The sequence below is a fragment of the Amblyomma mixtum genome, chromosome 3, assembly GCF_055824585.1.
Source record: "Amblyomma mixtum isolate Tamu chromosome 3, ASM5582458v1, whole genome shotgun sequence".
Lineage (NCBI taxonomy): Eukaryota > Metazoa > Arthropoda > Arachnida > Ixodida > Ixodidae > Amblyomma > Amblyomma mixtum.
The window spans coordinates 35722477-35742961 of NC_143014.1; the positions used below are offsets into that span (position 1 = coordinate 35722477).

The 20485-nt window shown below is 46.1% G+C and overlaps 1 non-coding gene and 1 pseudogene across 1 annotated transcript; both read left to right on the forward strand.

Annotated features, from left to right (window-relative positions):
• Positions 1-733: 733 nt before the first annotated feature.
• Positions 734-806, forward strand: TRNAA-CGC (transfer RNA alanine (anticodon CGC)). Its single transcript has one exon. It is a non-coding gene; the product is annotated as a tRNA-Ala (tRNA).
• Positions 807-18176: 17370 nt separating this feature from the next.
• Positions 18177-19792, forward strand: LOC149349655 (uncharacterized; annotated as a pseudogene).
• Positions 19793-20485: the final 693 nt, after the last annotated feature.

Here is a 20485-nt window from a genome sequence, read left to right on the forward strand (position 1 = left end):
TGCACCTTCGAGTAATTGGCGCATCCCTAATTTGTTACCCATATTTATATATAAAAAAAAAACTTGCTTATTATGCGTTGCCTGCTGTGCAAGCACGCCAGCATGCGTGCGGGTGTGTGCAGTGCAGGCATGGGAAGATCAGCGCGGCCGTGTCGCCGCGTGCTGCTCCGAATTACGTGTCCGGTGCTCTACCAACTGAGCTATGGCGACGGCTGTGAGATCTTCTGCTTTCGGGGGTATCTATGTTTACAAGAGACCTAACCTTGAGAGTGTTCATCAGCGTGGGTCGTGGGTTCAGTTCCCACCGGTGGCGTGTGGTTGTTTTTTCTTCTGCTTTTCTAGTCAATTATCTTTAAGTGATAACATACTCAGTAATATTCTCCATTGATCAACGCCACAAAATAAATAAGTATGAATAAAATCCCCTGTGTTCCTTGATTTCTGTGGCTGTTGGCTTCTTTTAAATGTATAATGAGCCCCTCATCCCCATTCTTTTGTCTGCTTAATTGCTTAACGAGGACCTCGGTTCTGGCAGCCTTGATGCGATAGGAAGCATAAGAGAGTTCTCACACAGCTTCCCGCCTCGCCGTTCGATGACGTTCCATGTCACACCAGCGGTAACTCGGGACGTACTGCGTCCGCCGCTTACTAACGTGGGTGGCGCTGATGAACACTTTCAAGGTTAGGTCTCTTGTAAACATAAATACCCCCGAAAGCTGAAGATCTGACAGCCGTCGCTGTAGCTCAGTTGGTAGAGCACCGGACGCGCAATTCGGAGGTCGTGGGTTCGGTTCCCACTAGCGGCATGTGGTTGTTTTTTCTTCTTTTTTTTCTTCTGCTTTTCTAGTCAATTATCTTTAAGCGATAACATATTCAGTAATATTCTCCATTGATCAAGACCACAGAATAAATAAATATAAATAAAATCCCTTGTGTTCTCTTGCTTTCTGTGGCTGTTGGCTTCTCTCATATGCATAATGAGCCCCTCATTCCCCTTCCCTTATATATATATATATATATATATATATATATATGTATATATATATATATATATATATTAAGCAAGCAAGGGAAAGGGAATGAGGGGCTCGTTATAAATATGAGAGAAGCCAACAGCCACAGAAACCAAGGAGCACAGGGTATTTTTTAATTAATTTTTTTTGTGGTGTTGATCAAGTAAGAGTATTACTGAATATGTTGTCGCTTAAAGCTAATTGATTAGAAAAGCAGAAGAAAAAACAACCACATGCCGCCGGTGGGATCCGAACCCACGACCTCCGAATTCTGTGGCTGTTGGCTTCTCTCATATATATATATATATATATATATATGCACACACACACACCCTTAGCAAGAAAGGATGTGCTAAAAATGCATTTTGAACATATTGTATTAATTTCATTTTTATGGCGCATTTTTTTGTACCTATGCTTAAACTGCAGTACGAATGCTTTCGAAGTATACTAGGAATAATGTTTTGAACGTTATTAAAAATGCATGAAAAGTACTGTTTTGCCCGTTTAGTATATTTATAATGCATTAAAAATATACTGAAAATATACATTCTATACATTAGACTACATTTAATATAGACTAAAAATATACATTTCATACATTTTAAATACATTCACTTCGCCTTAAAAAAGGTCTACTGGTCGGCTTCACAGAATGAGACCGGTTAATGTTGTCAGCTGCAGAACAAATTAATGACCCTTCCATAAGCGATGAGCATAAGGAGCCAATCTATGAGAAGACGCGTAGTGATCACTATCTTGCCCGGTGAGGCGTTTTTTGTGCAAAGACTGTGGGCCCCCAAATTATCGCAGAAGTGCCGTACTGCTTGCGTTCGAACCTGAGGGCGACCTAGAACCGAAGTGCTAGTTGAAACGGGCATTAGGCATAGGTCAGGAGTCGAACTGTCAACCAACAAATACATGAGCGTCTACTGGAGCCGTTCAGCCTTACCAGTCGGGGTCCTTTTCGCTGGTATATTCGGGCCCAGAAGTATCCAGGGCGCCTTTACTGGTATAATGCTATCACGTTGTCTGCACGTAATGTAAATAAGTGATGATTACCGTCCGGCTAGAAGTCACCATAAACGAAAGGACGACAGGAAAGGGAGAGTTTTCACTGTTTCCTGAAATGTCATTTTGAGCTCTAGATTGTTCAATGGCAGCTAGAAGTGTGCTGCAAATACATTTAAAAGGACTGCCGGTTTGTTAGAATTCAAGTATACTTTGGATGAATTAATTCTGTATTTACGAAAGTACACTTTTAATACAGATGCTAAAACTGCATACATATTTTTTCACGTATTTGAAAAGTGCGCATATTTTAAAAATATATTTCTAATACCAAGCATGAAATTTCAGGGACGTATTTCCTGCATATTTTTAGTGCATTCATGAATACAAAATATGTTTAAAATACAATTCAAAACCATATATCCTCCTGAGACCCGAAGTGAATTTGAGTGCACAAAAACTTTGCAGGGTTTCAGAATAAGCTGGTAAGAGCACAAAGGTGAAAAGTGAGAGATATTTTCTCAACAGAACTAATAGTTTCAGCTCAGCACGATGTCCAATATATTGGACACTAGGACTCTAGCCGTATTTTCCCACCCAGCGGGCGTGCCACAAAATACTTCAGATAAAGCTGTGAAAGTTGTGCGAAAAAAATACTTTATTATGACAAAAGTCAAAGTAGCAAAATATACGTCAACTGAATAAAAAAGTTTCGCTGTGCTCACTTGCTGTGTGCCTTTTCGAAGCATCTTCTGTCTTTTGTTACGCAGAACTGCTGACATTTTGTGCAAAAAAAACTTTGTTTTCATGGTGCACCCCTCAAACCTGCAGCGCGCAGCGTTAGCTGCGTCAGACAGCCTTGGGAAGTGGTAGGCACTTTTGTTGGTCTCTCCTCGTCGAGCTTCCTTTGATGGTGGGCTCCACTCAACTTCACTGTCACACTTTGTTTCTTGTTTTTTTTTTTGCTTCTTGACGTGTCTTGGGTTTCTTGCTGTTTTTGGATCGACAATAGTGTCCTCGTCGCTGTCCGATAGGTCAATGTCTGATGTGTTGGAGGCCGCCGCGGTGGCTCAGTGGTTAAGGTGCTCGGCTGCTGACCCAAAAGACGCGGGTTCGATCCCGACCACGGCGGCTGGAATTTCTTTGGAGGAGAAATTCTAGAGGCCCGTGTACTGTGCGATGTCAGTGCACGTTAAAGAACCCCAGGTGGTCGACATTTCCGGAGCCCTTCACTACGGCGTCTCTCATAGCCTTAGTTGCTTTGGGACGTTAAACCCCATAAACCAACTAAACCAACCAATTGATGTGTTGGCTTGTGCAGTTCTTTGTAAAACTGCTTCAGCCGTCTCATCACGAACGCGAGGCCTGCCTCCTACAACAAAAAAGACGTTATTTCGACCCCAGCCGTTAAATACCAGCAGTATTCGTTTACAGTTATTGCGAAAGCCATCTCAAAAGCGCGTTCAAAATAACCGGGCTGAGTCCCAGCGTCCAACGTATTGGACACGTGAAATCAGATTGAAAGCACAGAAAAGTTAGGTCATGTAGAGTTACAGTTATGATATCTACATGTTTTCTGTTCTATTTTTGTTGATATCCAACAAAATTTACTCGTTCAAAGTAGGTAAAATCGCAGAAACAACACTTACTTGTCCGGCAGGTGCCATAGAACGCCGGACCGCTGAACGCCGCCGTTTTGAAAGTATTTCGGCGGGAAAGTGAGCAGTTTAATTTCAAAAAAGGTACAGAGATGGCGCCACCAGTTGTCCAACGTATTGGACAAGTGGGTTTTATGAAGATGAATCTTTCGGCGCGGGAGTACTGGCTTAAAAGCTAATGTCCAATATATTGGACAAATTGCCATAGACGGGTCTCAGGAGGATATTCCAAACGTATTAGTTTTCTCTAAGGGATAATATATACAGGGCGTCCCACCTAACTTGGACCAAGATTTATAAAAAACTAAGCGTTCTTCAGAACTGAAATCGCGTGGATGTTGTTAGGGTTTATCTAAAGTTACAGCAGCATTTTGCGGTCCTCCTATTTGAATAATGAGTCGAGATAAAAAAAATTATCTTTTTAAATATAGCTTGAAACGTTCCGGCGTCAATAGGAAATTTATGGAGCTGCACAAATATTGTCCAACCCAGGCACTTCTAACGAGGTAGACTTAGCGTGGCCGTTTTTATGTGGGGAAAACGAAAGCCCGCGGAGTTTAAAAAATACCACGTGACAGCGCGCTCCGTGCGCCCGAATTCGCCGCGATTACAGCGCTCTCATCCGTGCTTTGCATGGAGGAAAGAAGGATGGTGCTTTGTAAAAAGCATCACTCGCTTCGCGCCTTTCGTGCTGCCCAAGACAGAGCTTCGCGTTGAGCTTGGTTCCAAGATAAACGCCAGTGGGATCGGGCGGCAGTTTAAAGAAAGCGCGGCTCCCGTTTCTGCGACGATAATTGCGCTCTCACGTTAGCAGAATGCATGCGGAGGAACGATGACAATCTCATGATTCGAATTTGGAGCAAGATCCAAACAAGCAAAGTCGCAAATAACAAGCTTGATAACGTTGTATCACGATGGAAAACGGAAGCCGCGCTTTCTTTCAACTGCCGCCCGAACCCACTGGCGCTTATCTTTGAACCAAGCACAACGCGAAGCCCTGTCTTGGGCAGCGCAAACGGCGCGAAGCGATTGATGCTGTTTACAAAGCACGGATGAGAGCGCTGTAATGGCGGCGCATTCTGGCGCACGGAGCATGCTGTCACGTGGTATTTTTTTAAATTCCGCGGGCTTTTGTTTTTCCCGAACAAAAGCGGCCACGATAAGTCAAACTTGTTGGAAGCTCCTGGTTTGGGCAATATTTGTGGAGCTCCACAACTTTCGTATTGACGCCTGAACGTTTCAAGCTATATTTAAAAAGTTATTTTATTCATCTCGACTAATCATTCAAATAAGAGGAGCGAAAAAATTGCTACTGTAACTTTAGATAAACCCTAACAACATCCACGTGATTTCAGTTTTGAAGGCCGCTTAGTTTTTTTTATAAATACTTGTCCAAGTTAGCTGGGACACCCTATATGTATATATATGAGATAAAGTCACCAGAAATTTAAAAACGCATTATGAGTGCGGGAGCTGCGAGTCATATCTGATTCACAAATTTAACACATTCTCAAGCGGCATCAACAAAACAGTAGGCCGGCTATCATGCTTAAACCCTTAGAGTACCAAATAATTATCCAAGACATGTTGATGGCAGAGACTGACAGAACGGGCGGCAGAAAGCATAGCAAGCATTTCTTTCTTTTTTTTTTCATGTTACATGCATTGTCACGTATTTAGTGTTTTTTTCAATTTTCTATATTTTTTAAGCATTTTTGTATTGTATTCTAATGCATTGTATTGCATTGTCACGCATTTCTGTTCTGCGCGCGCTCACGCGCAGTGAAGAATTACATATTTGTTTAACACGGTACATTGTACTTGCCACTGACTGCAGTTCGTTTCTGGTGTTGTGTTTGTTGTTAGCCTTGCGTCTTTTTCTTTTTTTGTGTGTATTGAGTGGTTGTGTAAGGGTTCATTAGAAACTTGTGTTTTTTCCAAATGACCTATCTTGTATCATGTTGTGCTGCCACAACCCTTCTCTGAGTGGGATTTTTCAAGTTCTTGTGCAGTAGCGTTTTCCTTTTTTTTTCTTTTCTCGGAGGTATTTCTTTGACATTCCTGCGGACCCCCATGCCTAGTACTTTCTCCTGAAATGTTGCCTTCTCGCTGTGCGGCTGCCAGGCGCTTCGCGCTTGTTTCCGCAATGCGTCATGAGTGCCATTTTGCAGTCTTGTGCAGTAAAGGTTTTTTTTTTTTTTTATCACAACCCTGTGGCAGCTGTGCGCTGCAGAGCTTCGCGCTTGTCATCGACTTTTCTGTCGTTCTCTCCTTCCGAACACCTGCATCCACGTTAGGGGATCGCCTTTTCAAGTTGTAACCAACTTTTTTTTTCTAAACCTCTCTCCTCACCATTGTTTGCATTTGTGCTTTACGCATTTTCCTGTACCTCGCGGATGCTATAAAAGCTGCTTATATATATATATATATATATATATATATATATATGCACACACATACAGACTCACAAGCCGCTATGCACCACATACAGAAACGCACCCTAACCCCTTCTCTCCAACAGGAGGTCGAACGAGCGGCATTGCAGCCTTCCATCGTTTTCCTCCGCTGGGTCTCTGGGCATTCAGGGATTGACGGCAATCAGCTGGCCCATCAGCTCGCCCGCGACACACTTTTCCGAGCACCGTTGATCCCCTGGCCCAAGCCCTCGGAGGACGGTGGGAGACTCACCCTTCGCCGCACCATAAAAGAGGTCTACCTCGAGCTCCGCCTAGACAAACGCCTTTACCCTCCCACTCATCCATCGCTCAAGGTGCCGGAGGCTCGCCTTCTTCGGCACGTTCAAATGAATGCAGTTATCACCCCGTCTCGCCTCTTTCTCTATCGCTATCGATCAGACCCTTCCTGTCCCAACTGCCCCTGTATCTATGCGGACCTGGCCCATTATACCTTCTTTATCCATCACCACCTGACTCGACTGGCTTGGCGCTGAAGGGGAGGAAGAACAGCGACTTCTGGTCGCCCAGGCGGTCGACATGCTCGGCCTGTAAATTATGGCCGAATAAAGGTCTTGTACTATATATATATATATATATATATATATATATATATATATATATATATATATATAGGTTGCGAAAGCATGAAGTACTTGACTACTTACAAGAGTATATAGCGAAGTATACGCTTCGTTAAAGGAAACATATTTATTCGACTCGACGTTTCGATCCGAAGACCGATCTTCTTCTTCACGTTCAAAATTAACCTGCCTGTCGTAACTCGTCCCGTTCGACGACCTTGCAAATATCAATGGGGTCGTGACTGGTGTCCTATTTTTAAACCACGTAAACGTTCAAACATGTGACACGCGCGTTTTTGTTTGTATTGGTTAATTTCCCAGTAATGTCATAATTTTTTTTCACTAATGTGCGTCATTTTCGTAGACGCATTTTTTGCCTTTTTTATAATCACCGCGTGCTCTGTATCGCATTGTGCTATGTTTATATTTCGCCACATGCATTTCGCCTTCGCTGATTCCTTTTTTAAGCGTCCCTGACCTAGAATCACGATATGTAATCACATCTTGTATACGCCATTGCAGTTTCATGTTACTTCTTCGCCACGTGCCTTTTTCGGACTGCATATTTCTGTTTTTGTTATTTTCATGCCATGTTGATATCGCCAGCCTATATATATATATATATATATATATATATATATATATATATATATATATATATATATATATATATATATATATATATATATATATATATATATGACGCTGTTAAGCATTCGCGCTTTTTTTCCGTCGAAGGCCGATCCCTCGGCCGAAACGTCATTAAATTGTTCGAAGCTACAGACGTCTTCATATATTTCTTGCATATATTTCTAACCAAGCCCAAGCAAGCTTTGTCAACAAATTGGTACTATGGGCTACCGGAAAGACGTTTGTCACGAACATCGACCTTAAGTTTCCCCAGCGCATCAGCTACCATCGTTGTCCTAGGTGACTCGCCGACCAAGCATTTGCATGAGTACTTTGACCCTCAAGAAGTCGATACACCGGCTTTTGTGTCCCAGTCAGGCGCCCGCATAAGCTATGTCCGAGCCCTCCTGAACTTTGTGCCCCCTACGACGAAGACTAATTTTGCACGTTGGGATTAATGACCTTACTTCCAGCACAGGTCTCGCAACTTTTCAGAAATACCGCAGCCTAATTGAATTCATCGCCAAAGAACTACTACAGATTAAACGAATCTATGCCAGTCTAATCCTGCCAAGGACGAGCAACCGGCGTCGAGGCACCTGTAAGCATATTTTGGTCAGCCAGTGGAATAGACAAGGCAGCCTTTTTAATAGCCTGCTAAGATACTTCTGTCGCCTTTCACGTCTAGTATTCTGTCTCGATCACGGTCTGGAATGGCTCCCACCTAACCAGGTACTAGCTGCTGACGGACTGCACCCTAGTTTTTATTTTATTTATTTATTTATTTACATGATACTGCCGGCTTCAGTTTGAGGCCTTAGGCAGGAGTGGGCATATCAATAATACATCAAGAAAACGAACATAACAAAAAAAAACATAACAAGAATTTAAGTGAGAAGAAGAGACGAAATCCAGCAGTAATAATAGTAACGAGAAGTAAAGCGCGACAAAAACAACAAGGCGCGTACACAGCAGCATGACACAACCACGCATGCTCAGTCACTTGAGCAAGAAACGAAATGTACAAGCAATGAAAACAATCATGCATATGAAGCACTCAAGGCATTGCGCATAACGACACGATGGTAATTCTATTTTGCTTCAATACTGTTAAGCATGCCGCAGAATGACTGGACCGTCGGGCATTCCACTGTACTCGAGGTGAGCGCATTCCACTCACTTACTGTCCGTGGAAAAAACGAGTTTTTAAACACGTTAGTCCTGCAAAAAAATTATTTTAATTTTTTCGAATGATTAGATCGTGTTGGGCGCTTAGAAACTAAATTAATGTACACATCCTTATCTATTCCCAGCATATCATGATATATTAGGTACATATATTTCAGTCTGTCCCTATACCGTCTCAATTTTAATGGCTCTAAGTTTGCGTTGTTTAGAAGAACCGTCGGAGATACTTGCCAGCTATAACAGTTGAATATAAATCTAACCGATTTTCTTTGAATGCTTTCTAACTGTGTTATGTTTTTCTGGGTATACGGGTCCCATACTACTGAGGCGTACTCAAGAATTGGTCTAATGTACGTTTTGTACGCTAAAAGACGGATTTCTTGTGTTGATTGTCGAAGCGACCTCCTCAAGTAACCAAGCTTGCGCATTGCTTTTTTTGAAATATATGGCATATGCTCGTTCCATCTGAGGTCAGATGTAATTACGAGACCCAAGTATTTGTAGCTGCTGACCGTAGACAGAATATTACCGCCAATGCTGTAAGAAAATTTTAAAGGGTTTCGTTTTCGCGTGATTGACATAGCGACCGTTTTCTTTGCATTCATAGTCATTTGCCATGTGGCGCACCATGCTTCTACGCTGGCCAATGATGAATTCAAACAAACCTGGCCACTGCAGTTATTGATTTCTTGATACAGTATGCAGTCATCTGCAAATAACCTTATTTTCACGTTCACTACTTGTATTATGTCATTGACGAAGATAAAAAAGAAAAGGGGCCCAAGGACGGATCCCTGTGGAATGCCCGACTGTACCGGTGCTGAGTCAGAGCGCACACCATCAATAAACACACTCTGTCGCCGTGATGACAAATATGCAGAAATCCATGCAAGCAGCAGATCATTTTTAAGTATTGGCTGTAGTTTTAAATGTAGTTTAGAATGAGACACGCGGTCAAATGCCTTTTCGAAATCTATGAATATCATATCAATTTGACCCTGCTTGTCTAAAATTGCTATGAATTCGTGAATGGTTTCGAGAAGCTGCGTTGTTGTAGATAATCCCTTTCGAGACCCATGCTGCCTGGAATCAATTATGTTGTTGTCATTCAGAAAGACCGAAATATGTTTGAATATAATATGTTCAAGTGTTTTGGCGCATGTGGGCAGCAATGAAATTGGTCTGTACGAAGTGATAGATAGATAGATAGATAGATAGATAGATAGATAGATAGATAGATAGATAGATAGATAGAACTTTTATTCACGTCAATTGCCAGACAACATAAATCAGGCCTACCAAAGCCTCAAAGGGCTTGAGTGGCAGCGCCTGGCAGACAGCTAACATTGGCAAAACAAAGGAAAATAGAGACGTTGCAATGAACTTTGCAAAAAAAGAAAATGGTCACCAAACAGAATGAAACAAATATATAACTATTACAACATCAAGAAAGATTACAGTGATTTGAAATTAATACAGTAAATAGCTGAAATAACTACGGGGCAGGAAGCAACACGGAGACATACCGCAAAGTTTTTTTCAGGGTGTATTTAGTTTTCATGCGGAGTACAGTAGGAGGCAAGCTATTGAAACAGGCAGGTACATAGTAATGACGTGTGCGCTTACCGTACCGGGTTGAGGAGCGAGGAATGCAGTAGCGGTATTTTGGTCTTAAATCCCGAGCAGGGACATATGGAACGGTGAACTGACTGTACCAGAAGTGTTTTAGCACAATAGTTTCTGTTAATAAAGAGTTAAAACTTGGAAGCTTTAGTCTTCTAAAAATATCAATGTCATTACCAATGGACAGGTCGTAAGCAATATTCTTTAGAAGCAAACGCAAAAGCGAATTCACCCTATGTTGCCAGCGAACCGTGCAGTGACCATAAACAGTAATTCCGTACCTAAGTACACTATAGGCTAGAGCATGTACAACACATTTACGGACAGAAAAAGGCATAAAATATCTAATGTTATACAGGACACACGATACAGCACGAAGCCTTTGGCAAACAAAAGAAAGGTGCGATTTCCAAGAGAGATCACTGTCGAAGGTCAGGCCAAGATATTTGACCGAATGCGCATATTCAACTGGTACACAGTTGCAATTAAGACAAGAGGAAGTATGCAAATAAACAAGGTCAGTTAATTCAACTTGTTTTAATGGGTTATGAAAACAGATCAGTTTTGTTTTAGAAGTATTAACATTAATAAGATTAAACTTAAACCAGTCCATGGCTTTAATAGCAGCTATCTGTAATGCTGTAACAGCATAAGCGACCGGTTTTCTGTTTTGGGTATTGGGGTAACCTTTGCGTACTTCCAGTCATTTGGAAGTGCTGCACACGATAAAGACTTATTAAACAGAATACACAAATACTTCGAGCACCACTCGGCGTATCTCATAAGAAATGCAGTAGGTATGCCGTCCATTCCAGGCGATTTCGTGATATTTAGGTTTAACAAGAGGGATAAAATGCCTTCTTCAGTCACTGAGATATTATCAATGGGTGGGCACTCAATTGAAGGATTAAAGGTTGGCTTTCGACCGTCGTCATTCGTAAACACCGAACAAAAGAACTGATTGAAAGTCTTTGCAATCAAACATTTATCTGTTACGGTTTCTCCGTTTATGCAGAAACTGGATAGGGGCTGTTTTTTCGAAGAAAAGTGTCGCCAAAACTTAGCAGGGGAGGAAAGCAGATAATTCTTCAAAGATACACTTTGGTAGTATTCCTTTGCATTTTTAATGGCCATTTTTAGTTGGAGGCGTATGTTAGAAAGTTTACTGGTGTTCATCTCTGTTGGACGCTGACGGTGTTGTTTTCTTATTCGTTTAGCTTTCCGCCCTATCCGTACTATTTTCTTCGTCATCCATGGACGTTTGCGCTGCTGTATACTTAGTTTCGTGGGAACAAAGTTCTTGACGCATTTCAGGACTAGGTTCTTAAAGAAAGACCATAGTTCGTTCACACAGCATGTGCTTGATTCAGAAAGCGAGATAAAATCCGACAGCGATCTATCCATGGCGTCTAAGATATCGACGTCTTTAGCGCGCGAAAAGTTTGGAACGAAACGAAAATAAAAATAATAAAAAATAAATAAATAAAATACGCCAGGACGTCGATGTCAAAATCGTCGGTAGTACTGGCTCGTCGCTTCATTCTCTGAATATGGACTGATCCAGTGGTCCAGAATCGATTAAACATGATATAAATGTGGGACGAGTCAGCACACGACGGTTGGGAAGCATACATCAGTGTGCATGACACCTCCGTGTCCATTTGGGCGCTCGCTTAAGCGATCACAATGTCCACCTTTTCGGCAACGTAGTATTACGGAATTGCTCTGGCGCGGCCATTAATATTCTCATTCCGGCTCGGTAGACGAGCGCCTTAACCATTGAGCCACCGCGGCGGCTCCGGAATAATCTCGACAACCTGAGGATCTTTAACATGCACTGACGAAATACGGCTGCCACTGTCGGGTTCGAACCTTGGTACTCCGGCTGAGTAGACGAGCGCCTTAACCATTGAGCCACCGCGGCGGCTCCGGAATAATTTCGACAACCTGAGGATCTTTAACATGCACTGACGAAATACGGCTGCCACTGTCGGGTTCGAACCTTGGTACTCCGGCTCAGTAGACGAGCGCCTTAGCATTGAGCCACCGCGGCGGGTTATACGTGTCTCCTCCATAGAACGCGTAGTGGAGGCCTCGGAATAAGTTGAAACACCTGAGGATCTTTAAAATGCACTGACATCGCCTCTGTCGAGACGCTGCCGCTGCGGTCGGGGTCGAGTCCGGGTACTCCGATGAACACCTCAAAATTAATGGTTTTCGATGAAAGGAAACGGCACAGTAACTGTCTCCCCTCTTGGTGGACACCTCAACTGCGTCGTGAAGGAAGGGAGGAATGTGGGAGTGAAACAAAGGTGGCGTAGTGGAGGGCTGCGGCGTCATGGCGCCACTATTATTCGTGCCGCACAGCAGGAATACACGACATGACCCAACGGTGAACCACGACGCAGTGAGCGCGTTAAGGAGCGTTATGGCTACTCATTCGCGCGTCTCGAATCCGTTGCGGCCTCCGCGTCCCTCGCGCTTCTCGCGTCTGGCTTCAGCCTTGTGTTGTCACAGTTCGAGGTCTCCCTGGCGCTCCTGTCGCATACACTCGGCGCACTTCGTATTCAGTGTGGGATCGGTGTCGCGCTTGGCGATTTGCTGCTAGGGTAGATTCATGTACTGCAGGATTCAGAAAACACCGTGGTTGTGTTGACCAGCCGCGGCGCGCTTCTTTTTCGTTGGTGTCGATTCCGTAGTTGGCGCTGGTTCCACGACACGTTTGGACGCTCAGAAGATCCGAATAATAGTGATTTTGAGGAAAGTAAATGGCGCAGTAATTACTGTCTCACGTATCTCGGTGGACCACGCCAGGAGGGAAGGGTGGAAGCTAGGTGGGAGCGAAAGAAAGAGGAAGGTGCCAGAGTGGGATTCTTGAGAATAATTTCGATCAATTGGGGATTTTTAACGTGCACTGAAAGCGCACAGCACACGTGCCCCTTTGCGCTTCGCCTCCATCGAAACGCGGCTGCCGCGGCTGGGCTCGAACCCGGCTACTCCGGCTCAGTAGCCGAGCTCGCTCAAAGCTGAGCCGCCGCGGCTGGCCACCGTAGATCATTGAAAGACTGAAGACTGGCAAAAGCGCGGGCTCCATGCGCTCAGGGTTCCGAGTGGCGCTGAGTGGCTCCGAGTATGCTGCGAATGGCTACGAGTGGTAGCCTTTTGGACGTCGCACCTCATTCTGTACATGACGTATGAGTCTGCAATTTAGGATTTTCGCCTTTTTTTATTAATGGCATTTGCTTTTGACTGCATATGCATTGGTATACATTTTTAGACGATTTGGCTTCAATTCATCACAATTCGTCAAACTTTGTGGGATGTGACCCCGAACGGCTTTCGGGCTTCCGGCTTCCAGTTTCTGATGACGCCTGTGTTTTTAGGAAAGGAAAGGGCGCAGTAACTATGTCAATTATCGGTGGACACCTCAACCGCGCTGTTGGGTTTAGTATTTCCTAAACACGAAATATTTTTGAAAGCACGATTTTTTTGCTGGTGGACACTACCGCCGCATCACGTACCTCAAAGCGCGACTGAGGTGTCCACTGACACAGGGAGCCACTTAAGCGCCTTTCCTTTCGTGAAAAAAAAGTGTGTAAACCCTCTGTTGTCCGCCGATATATGCGAGACAGGTACTGCGCCATTTCCTTTTTTCAAAAAACCAATTTACCAATTTTAACCTTCCGCTGGTTTTGAGAACACGTTTTGGTTTTTGAGGAAAGGAAATGGCGCAGTATCTAGCTGCATCACATGTATACTTGGCGGGCACCTGAACCACGCAGGAAAGGAGCAAAACTGCCTCAGTTTATTGCTGGACGCAACCGCCTACTGCAGCGTGATTGCGGTGTACACTGACCCAATGAGCCGGTTAAACTTGCTACTCAGAGACCAAACACACATGCAGACAAACACCGCTACCCGCCGCGGTGGCTCAGTTATGGTGGCTAGCCATAGCTCAGTGGTCAAGGCGCTCGCCTACCGATCCGGAGTACCTGGTTGCGAACCCGGCCGCGGCGGCCGCGTTTTGTTAGAGGCGGAACACAAAAGGCGCCTGTGTGCTGTTGATGTTGGATGTCAGTGCACGTTAGAGATCTCCAAGTGGTCAAAATTATTCCCGAGACCTCCGCTACAGCACCCCTCTCTCTTTTTTTCTTTCACTCCCACCTTCCTCCCTTCTCTTACGGCACGGTTCAGGTGTCTGCCGAGATATGTGAGACAGATACTGCGTCATTTCCTTTCCTCAAAAACCAATATAATGCTGTGCGGCCTCGTAGGAGCCGAGCGCTAAACCTAGCGTTCGACCAACCATCGCAACGTGGTCGGGGACTCCCCGACGCACGCAAGATACCGGAGCTGGCCGAGGTGGCAATTGATGAGAAGGAACGAGAGGAGGATTGCGTCGAGATGACGGCGCCAGAAGATGAAGCAGAAAAGTCAGGTTTTCAAACCGGCTGGTTTAAACGAGAAGGCAAAAGGTATATACCGGATGAAGATGGCGGCAACAGAAATGCGCAGCAGCAACCTAGCCTAGGAAAATTCAAGCCCAAACTAGGGAAGAAGCTGGCGGAGAAAGCGGTGGAAAAGGAAATAATAGACCTACCAAAAGGCGCTATAAAGCTGCTCCTCAGACCGAGCGGCGGCATAACGGCGACGTGGGGGAACGTGGAAGAATTTGAAGTTGCGAACTCACTAGCGCAAGAAGCAGGGGTGGATCCGAAGGTGCTTATGAAGGAAGACGTGGTCTCGATAAACATGACACAACAAACCATCTTCGTTGCATCAGCAAGCGAGGACAGGGCTGTGAAGTACCAAGACGCCAAGAAACTGACAATCAGAGGGAAGACGGTGAAAGTAAACGACCATGCACCGATGCCGGACGGCGCGGGCAAGGGGGTCATACACGGAATTCCTATGAGCATGAGTATGGAGCTAATCAGGGAAACATTGGACTGTGACGCGAACCCGCCGATATTGGGCGTACGGAGACTCGGGGACTCCGGCTCCCTGCTGATTCTCTTCGAGGGAAGCGAGGTGCCTTGGCGGGTGAAGTGTCTGGGATCTTTCAAGAAATATTGGTTGTACAAGAAGAAGCTAGAAGTGTGCGTGACATGCGGCCTACTGGGACACAGAGCTGATGTATGCCCAGACCCGAAAAAACTGAAGTGCCGAGGCTGCGGCAAGGAGAATCCGGAGCAGGGACACACGTGCATCCCCCTATGCCAGCTGTGCGGGGGAGTCCACATGCTGGGCGACAGCAAGTGTAGGAAGATGTATAGGAAGCCGTTCGTGGTGACGAAAGACGCAACTAGACGAGAAGATGGGAAAGACGGAGCAGCGCAGGCCAAGGACGGGCCCAACGGAAGGTCCAGATCCGGGACGCCCTCGAGATCCGAGTCCGGGGCGAGACTCACGGACAAGAAGGAGTTCCCGAGCCTGCCGTCCAGGGAGGACCCGAGACTACCCAAGACGGGGCCCGAGAAAGCTGTAAGCTTCGCGAGCAAGGTCACCCAGGCTAACCCAGAAACAGTAGCGCTGAGGAAGGAAAATGCAGAGTTGAAAGCGAAGATAGGGAAACAAGAGGCAGAATTAAAGAGGCAAGGAACGGAAATTACGGAGCTGAGGAAAATGATAGAAGAATTAGTAAACAATAAGCCGAGGTCGGTGGCGCCTCCCACGCAAGCGGCAGCGCGAAAATTGCCGGAGGCGAAACCGGAGATAGAAGAAGCAGACGACAAAATGGATACGGAGGTGGTTAGACCCACTTCGATAAAGCGAAAGGCGCCCGAGACCGACCCCCTTGTGACGCTGGAGAGGAAGCTAACGAGTAAATTTGGAAGCAACATTGATAGGCTGGAAACGCAGATGCAGGAAGTGAATGTAAGGTTAAACGCTCTAGGGGACATTAAGGGTTCAATGGACAAGATCCTAGCGGCATTAAACGGCCTCACTGAGAGGATGGCGAATATGGAGAGTGTAGTTTTTTCCAACAATGGACAGGAATCAAAGTAAGAAAGAGAACGCCACCATTTGGCAATGGAATTGCCGAGGGTACCGACGGAAGCGAGCGCTATTACAGCACCACGTGCAACATGTAGAAGACAAACCAATTGCTATAGCGCTGCAGGAAACTGGGGGAAATCAGGTAAAACTGGCCGGATACCAAAGTTTCTATAGCGATAGGGGTGAAAAATGCAGAGTGGCCACGCTGGTGAAAAGGAATATAGCAACCCTAGAGCACGAAGTGAGTACGGGGGACATAGAAGCGGTAATGCTAGAAATGATTACGGGACGCAAGAGAGCAAAAAGCATATTTCTGCTTAACATCTACAGCAACCCGAAGCAGAAGAAAATGAAATTCGGAACGATATTTAGAAAAGCCATCAAACTGGCCGGCCAGAGCCCGTTGGTGATCGTGGGGGACTTTAACGCGGCACACCAGGAATGGGGGTACGCGAGGCAAGATCCGAAGGGCAGACATCTCCTTGAGGAGTCCCAAAATCTCGGACTTACCTTGCATACCGACCCATGTGCGCCCACTAGAGTAGGTAGCAGTGTAAGTAGAGACACCGCGCCGGACCTCACCTTCAGTAAAAATGCAGGCAGGGTAGAATGGGCAAACACCAGAGAAAATCTGGGTAGTGACCACTTCATCGTAGCTACGAAGCTGGGAGAAGGAATCAAGCTACGGAAACTCAAACAGGCGAGAATAGTGGAGTGGGACAAATTCCGGGAGATTCGCAGAAGCCACAAAGCTAAGGAAATTGGAGACATAGGAGACTGGGCAAAACAGCTGAGGGAAGATGCCAGGGACGCGGAAGCAGTAGCTGAAGGGGAAGATGCACCGGAGATAATGGATAGCAAGCTAATGAGCATGTGGAAGGAGAAGGAAAGGCTCGAGAAGAGACTCAAGTCTCAAAAATGGAACAGAAATTTAAGGCGTTCATTAGCCAGACACACCAAGGAAATGGAAACGTATGCTATTAAACTAAACGAGCAAAATTGGTACGGCAGGTGCGACGAAATGGAAAGGGGCATGAGCCTAGCAAAGACGTGGAATATATTGCGGCATCTCCTCGACCCGGGAAAATCTAAACAGGCAGCGAGCGCTAACCAAGTGAAAGCGAGACACGCTTTCCAGGGGACGGACAAACAGCTGGTGGACAGGCTCAGTGACATTTACATAGGGGACGCGACAGAAGTACGACAGGCAGAATATGGAGGAGCGGAAAATGAAGATCTAGACGCGGACATTACGGCAGCGGAGATCAGAGCAGCTATCGCTGAGTTAAAAACTCGCTCGGCCCCTGGCCCGGATAAAATATCCAATGTCATGCTCAGGAATCTAGACAATGACTCGATAGATGCAATTGCGCGGTACATGAACAAAGTATGGACGGAAGGTAAATTGCCAGAGGAATGGAAGCAGGCAGAGGTTGTTCTCATCCCCAAGCCGGGAAAAGAACCAAAATTGGAAAACCTAAGACCGATCTCGCTGACGTCTTGCGTGGGGAAACTCATGGAGCACGTAGTGCAAACGAGGTTAACGAGATACATGGAAGATGGAAACCTATGGCCGCACGAGATGGTGGGCTTTAGACCTAAGCTCAGCACGCAGGATGTAATGCTCAGACTCAAACATGACATTGTAGACAAGAAAGGATTAGATGCCAAGGTGATCCTAGGTCTTGACCTCACGAAGGCCTTCGACAGCGTCCGACACGAGGCGGTGCTCAGAGGTCTGGAGGAGGTAAACGTGGGCAAGAGAACATACGACTACATCAAGGACTTTCTCCAAGGGAAGAAGGCGGTGATTAAATTCCACGACGCAGAGTCCCCCGGCATAAGGCTTGTGTGTGTCCCTGTGTCTTTCTTCGTGGTTCGTCATTTGATTGCGCATCCTTTACCTTCACAACATCATGTACCAACTAGGCCCTACCCAAGTTTTGATGGGCAGCAAAGGTACCCCGCAAGGCGCCGTACTGTTCCCCTTCTTATTCAACATAGCGATGAGAGGTCTCCCGGCCATGCTGAACAAGATCCCTGATCTAAAATTCAGCATGTACGCGGACGACATAGACATGTGGATGAATAACGGAAGCGACGCGGAAATTGAGTGGAGCCTTCAAAGGGCAGCAGACGTAGTGGTGAAGTACGCGGCCGAAAGAGGCCTGGCGTGCTCACCGCAGAAGTCGGAGCTCTTCGTGTACAATAGCGACAGCAGGAACAAGAGAGACGTAGAAATTAAAGTGGTGGTGGGAGGCCTGGAGGTGCCCAGGGTCGAGGAAATGAGAATCCTAGGCATGTTTATCAACAAGAAAGGCAACAACACCAATACCATAAAGAAATTAGCCACATATGCAGACCAAGTGGTAGGCATATTCAGGAGGGTAGCGGTAAAAGGGCGAGGACTAAAAGAAAGGAATCTCCTGAGAATGTCGCAGGCGTACGTAATAAGTCGGATCTGCTACGCGACGCCGTACCTAAACATGAACAAGGCAGAAATAGAGAAGGTAGACAGAATATTGAGGAAATGCGCCAAGCGAGCTCTGAGACTTCCAATATCTACGTCGACGGAGCGGCTTGAAAAAATGGGGGTACACAACAGATGAGTTGAGCTGGCAGAGGGGGTGAGGATATCCCAATTAGAACGGCTCGGCCAGTCTGAAACGGGCAGGACAATACTCGAATGGGTAGGAATCCGGCCACAAAGTAGCGCGCACAAGATGGTAAACATCCCGGCAGGAATCAGGGCCAAGATATGCGTCCCACCTATGCCGCGGAACATGCACCCCGTGTATAACAAGGAAAGGCAAGAACATAGGGCTAAGGCCTACGAGAGGAAGATGAAGGAGCGACCGACAGGCCAGGTGGCGTACGTAGACGCGGCGTGCGGACAGCACGGGGCGGCTGTATCCGCTGTGGTCGACGGGGCAGGAGTACCAACGGTAGCGGCTTCGAGCCGCACGAGAGATGCCAATGCGGCGGAAGAGTTGGCGATAGCGCTCGCTTGCGTCGGTACCAAGGCCATGACGATTTTAAGTGACAGCAAAACTGCAGTAAGAAACTTCGCGAAAGGAAGAATCTCGGAAGAGGCCAAACACGTCCTCGAGGCGAGGCCGATAGAACGTAGCATAGAGATAATATGGATCCCAGCGCATGAGTCTATTGCAGGAAATGAGGCTGCACACGAGCTTGCCCGAGCTCTATATCACCGGGCGGCCGCAGAGCAGCCCTCCCGCATAGACATGAAAGATAGCCTAATTTCATACCACGAGATCACGGAACATTATAAACTGAGCAGGAGGGTCTATCCGCCACCCGACCGTTCCCTCGCAAAAGAGGAGGCAATTGCGTGGAGAAGATTGCAAGGGGGGAATCATATAAGCCCCTTCTGGGTACACATAACAATCTCCAAAGAGGAGAAAGACCAATATTGTATAACGTGCGGGGAGAGGGGCACTCTCGACCATGTCATATGGGAATGTGCTGGAAGCCCGGGCGCCGAGCAAAAGATAGAAGATAGAGAAGCCTGGGAGACCTTGCTGCGGAGCGAGGACCCCGCTAAGCAGCAACAAGCCATCCGCCTGGCGGCTGAGGACGTGAAGAGACAATGTGTCTTCACCAGACCTTAGTTTGCGAGGCTCCTAAGTAGGGCTCCCTTAGGCCTGCGTGCCGGGGGGGTCCAAAAAGGAGTCTCATTTCGGTGGAAATAAACGTTTTGATGATGATGATGAAACCAATATAATAATTTTATCACATCGCTGAAACCCGGGGAGTGCGGCTAGAAGTGCTTTCGCACTATAAAGGAAGAGCAATAGAGTTTCCGTTCTTCCTCGTTATGGTGAATTTCTATGTACTATGAGAAAAAAAGAAGTGGAAGTTGGTTTTGAGGAAAGGAATAGCGCAGTAACTGTTTCACTTCTCAGTGGATACCTGAACCGCGATGTAAGGGAAGGGGCGAAGGTGGGAGTGAAAGAGAAAGAGGAACCCGCTAGCTTCGAAAGCGCTGCTGCCATGACTCCAAGGCAACAACATCAACCTGATGTTTGATGATGATGTTGAAATAACCATTTGCACCCGTCAAGGAATCAGAGGGCGATGAAGAGGAGTCTTGACCGTCTTCATCTTCCCCCCCCCCCCCCCCCCCCCCCCCCCTTTAGCTGGCTGGGATCCCTTGGGATTCAGCGGTGTCCAGGGCCAGACGAATGACTTCTTTTTGGTCTTCTTTCTGGCTGAACATTCTGAACATGGGGATTTCAAACGCACTAGAAGAGCTCATTGAGGTTACCAGAGCAGTTCAACATCAACTACTCCTACACAGCCGA